The sequence below is a fragment of the Mastomys coucha genome, unplaced genomic scaffold, assembly GCF_008632895.1.
Source record: "Mastomys coucha isolate ucsf_1 unplaced genomic scaffold, UCSF_Mcou_1 pScaffold21, whole genome shotgun sequence".
In the NCBI taxonomy this organism is placed as follows: domain Eukaryota; kingdom Metazoa; phylum Chordata; class Mammalia; order Rodentia; family Muridae; genus Mastomys; species Mastomys coucha.
Window position 1 is genome coordinate 165595264 of NW_022196904.1, and position 4658 is coordinate 165599921.

A 4658-nucleotide genomic window follows, 5' to 3' on the forward strand; every position below is an offset into this window, starting at 1 on the left:
AAAGGATATATGGGGATGAAACAAATTTATGAAAGGGACATGGAAACACCTCCAGGTGACATTTTTCAAGAAGCAGATCTGGAGTGCCAGAAATTTGTGGGAAGGGACACAGAAATGACTGCAGTCTTCCTCAATTTCTAGAGAATAATTAGGTCAAGTGTTGCTCCCAGATATTTTTCTGAAGTAAACAACATATTGTGCTTTTTATAACCTTGAACATGCTGGCCTAAGTGATGAAATGCAAACCTGGATCTCTGTTATCAAAGGAGTCATAAAAATATAAAGGAGCCAGTGCATGCAGTTGGCAATGTGTGCTCACCTGCTGAGTCTCCCAATTCAATCCTTTAGCATCAATCAGGAGACCTGATTTGGTCACATCTCTCATGTACCTTAACCCTAACCCTAACCCTAACCCTAACCCTAACCCTAACCCTAACCCTAGCCCTAACCCTAACCCTAACCCCTAACCCCTAACCACTAACCCTAACCCCTAACCCTAACCCTAACCCTAACCTTAACCCTAACCCTAACCCTAACCCTAACCCTTAACCCCTAACCCCTAACCCTAATCCCTAACCCTAACCCTAAACCTAACCGTAACCCTAACCCTAACCCTAACCCTAACCCTAACCCTTATTTGTTAAGTCCAACTCCCTTCCCTGAAATAGGAAATGGGGTCAGCGTTGTGGAAAGGAGAGCGAAGATGATGTAGTCTTTACTTGGAACCATCATTCCCAGGTTGGTGTCTGGGGCTGAAGGTGCATATTGGAGGGATACCTTTCTGGCCTCTGGGGATACCCATACACTTGTGGGCAGACGGACAGACAGGCAGACACACACACACACACTACATAAATACATACTAAAATAAATCTTTTTAAAAAATAGTAATTTGGCTGTTGACTTCTTGCTTGAGCTCTTGAGTTCTTGACTTCTGTCATCTCCCTCCTGCTCCCCATCTCTCCCCATTGCCCTCCCCTTCCTTCTCTCCAAGTGCTCCTGGCCAGCCTCTACTTCTCTGCTCTTTCTCTGCCTTACTCTGTCTCTGCTACCCTTTCAACTCCCTTCCCCACGAATAGAGAATAAACTCCATTCTGTACTATACAATCCTGTGGCTGGTTCCTCAGGGGAAGGGATGTCTCAGCAGGGCGTGCAGAGGCACCTCCTTACTCCACACATGACTGCACATCCACCAAAGATATTCCTTCTCTCTCCTTATCTTTTAAAAACACAACAAGAAGTACCATTCACCACAATATCTACCTGAAACAAAGCCAGTAGAACTGGCCTCCACAGTGAGTGTAGTGGGGTCTCTGGGCACTCTTTAGTGCTGAGAATATAGGGGGTTCTTTGGGGCCGTGTTGAGGAACAGTGAGCTTCTGCAGCTGTTAGCCTGAGCTTAGTTGACTCCAGGACCCCTCACTCATAAGGTTTGGGCCTTGGGACAAGTCCTGACTTGGGTTCCTGGCCGTGAGGTTCCCCTGATTCGTAATCCTTCTTGACATACTGCCCTGGAGTAATTTGATCAACAGGCTTTTTAGATCCCCGCCTCTCTGAACTTAGACCAGTTTCATCAAGCCAAAATTCAGGAAAGGGAAACTCCTGAGAAAGTGAAACTGCTGGAGAAATGGCAGATCCCCAGAGCTAACTCTCCTTCCTTTGCCGTCCACTGCCGCTTTTGCTCCGCAGTATGAACCACACTTCTCAAGCCTTCATTACCGCTGCCAGTGGGGGACAGCCTCCTAACTTCGAAAGAATCAAGGAAGAATATGAGGTGGCTGAGCTGGAAGCACAGCTGGAAGCACCCATGGATCAGCTTCTGTCAGAACTACTGTGATCAACATGCCCAGAGAGGTCTCTGTGCCTGACCATGTGGTCTGCTCCCTGTTCAATACACAACTTCATGAACTTCTGCTGCCTGGGCTTCATTGTCTATGCCTACTCTGTGAAGTCTAGGGACCGGAAGATGGTGATTGATGTGACTGGAGCCCAGGCCTATGCCTACACTGCCAAGTGCCTGAACATCAGCACCCTGGTCCTCAGCATCCTCATGGTCGTTATCACTGTTGTTGCCGTCATCATCATTTCTCTTAACGATCATAATCTTTAGACTTAATAGAGGATTCCGGCTTCTGGTCCTGATGTGCTCCACCATCCGCAGCCTTATCCCTCCTTGTCTCTCCCTACACACAGGTCTAACACTCATTTATCTATCCACAGTGGATTCAATAAAGTGCACTTGATAGCCTCAAAAAATAATAATAATTTGTCCTCAATTATAAAGACATGCTAGTATTCCAGTGTGTGTGTGTGTGTGTGTGTGTGTGTGTGTATGTGTGCACTCTGTGTTTTCCATCATGCACATGCTTGTCTTTTCCATTGTGTGTGTACTTCTGTGAGTGTGCTTGAGCATTCCTTTGTGTGTGAACATGTGTCTATGTGCTTGTACATATGGATTACATTCATACTGTATTTCCTTTATACATTCGTACATTGATGGACACAGTTTAGTTCTATAATCTGACTCTTTTGAATAATGTTACAGTGAGCATGAGAGCAGAAATGCCTAACTCTTGAACATGGCCATTTAACTTCCTTTAGCTAAGATGATGTCCCACATGCCAGGAGGCTATAGCTTTGGGCCTGTTATCATGAAGATTATCTAGAGGGAATTTGAGTCCTGACTTCATGCTGTTACCTTGTGCATAGATTGCCAATGGAGCAGCCAACAAATAAACTCTTTTCCTTCGTTAATATTTAACCCAGAAAACTGTACCAAGGGCTTGAGGATACATGACCTTCAGATGCTTGATTTTGAGCAAGATTAATCTTTGCTACATCTTGCTGCTGCATTTATCTAAATAAGACAGGCAATTTGATGCCTTTTTCAACTGAGCCAAACTATTTCTGAAGCAAGGCCAAGTGTTTGAAATGGTGTTTATAGCTTCACGTTCAAGAGATGCACCTTCTTTATCAAAATTGAAGACATTGTGGAAGTGCCAAACTATGACTATGAATCCTGTGACTCATCTTCTCTTAAATATATGAAATAACAAGCATGTCCAGATCCTTGAGGGCTGAGAAGGCGCCCAAGCTGAGGCAATTGTTGCAGAAGAGTAGAATTCTCACAGATATCTTTGCTTTTAAATGTTCCTATTCTTTTGAAGTGAACATTTCACTTTTACACATTTTTTTTGAAAGGAGAGACTTTTGCTTTACTACAATAAATTTCATTTGTTCTAATAATGGGAAAAATTATTAATGATGACTAATAGCATATAATTGCTACTAATACAGGACAGAATCAAATGTGCGTCCTGAGCCAGGAACTAGAGTAAAATAAGAATCAGGAGTATGCAGAACTCATCTTACTATGGTAGAAAATATCCGTTAGATTCTAGGTAGGGCTGGGGAGATGTCTCATCCGTCAAGAGGACCTGAGTCTAGATTCTACCACCCAAGCTGAGCAGCTCAACCACCTCTAACCCCAGCTTCAGGGGAGAGTATGCACCCTTTTGTCCTGTCTGCACAAATACACACCACACACACATACACATACACACACGGGGGTGGGTGGCAAGCATGCACGCACACACATGCACATGAATACACAGACACAGAGCACCAGAGTGAAAGCAACAAGGAGGGAAAAAGAGAGAAAAAAATCAATTGATACGTCAGTAAATCCAACAACCAAGCAACAAGTCAATTACAACCTCCTATATTCTTCAAAAGGAAACAACTGGCTCGGTGTGCCCTTTTTCTAACTTAACCACTTCTGTGGTTCAGAGATTTCCTGCACTGCTAAAGCAATATCTCTAATATAGAGACACTTAGAATGCACAAATGTCCAGTTTAATATTAATCAGAGCAAAGAAGAAGGATACGGGTCCATTCTCCATGGGCTTGTTTTTTAGCATTTCAAGTCCCACTGGAAAAAAAAAATCATGCATTGAGCTCTGAATCATAGAATGAAATGAGATCTATGAAAGTTTTATACTTTTTGTGACTTTGCTAAATGAACCTTTCCAAAGCATAGGCTTAAGGCGAATGCAGGGGGACTAACAGCTGTGTCCTTACCTCTTATGCCATTAAAAATCGCAAGTTGGCTAGTAAAATAACAACCCAGAATTCCAAAACTGACTATGTTCATGCCATGTTTTGCAAACAAGCAGTGGAAGCCGCAATTTAAGCAAACCATTAAGAAACTCAGCAAATCCATATCTATGAATTGGTCTCCACTACCTTCTCCTTCTACACTACTTCATAACTCAAAGCAGAAAGAAGTCTTTGACTTAATCACCTATCTGTCCTCCAACCCAGGAAGCAGTTATGCACATATTAACAGTTCCATTCCAGAACTGGGTGTAAGCTAAATGATCATCCCAGACCTCTAGCAACTAAACAGCACAGCGAACGCCCCTGGGGTTTTGCTACTTGCGTTCAGTGTAGCATAAAATGAAAACATTGGGTTAATTATCTGCTGGGAGAACTCCAGAGCTAGTAACGTGAACATAGTAAGAAAAATCAGGATGGAAAATTCTGTCCCACAAGGGAACTTAGAGGGAGAAACTAGTATGGTTTCTTTCGAGATATTTTACAATGGTTTCTTTCATGTTGCCCCAGAAACCTTTGTAGAGTATCCTAGAGACTTTGTG

At 43.1% G+C, this 4658-nt stretch overlaps 1 pseudogene; it reads left to right on the forward strand.

Moving 5' to 3' along the window:
• The first annotated feature begins 1491 nt into the window (after positions 1-1491).
• LOC116103768 lies at positions 1492-2181 on the forward strand (annotated as a pseudogene).
• Positions 2182-4658: the final 2477 nt, after the last annotated feature.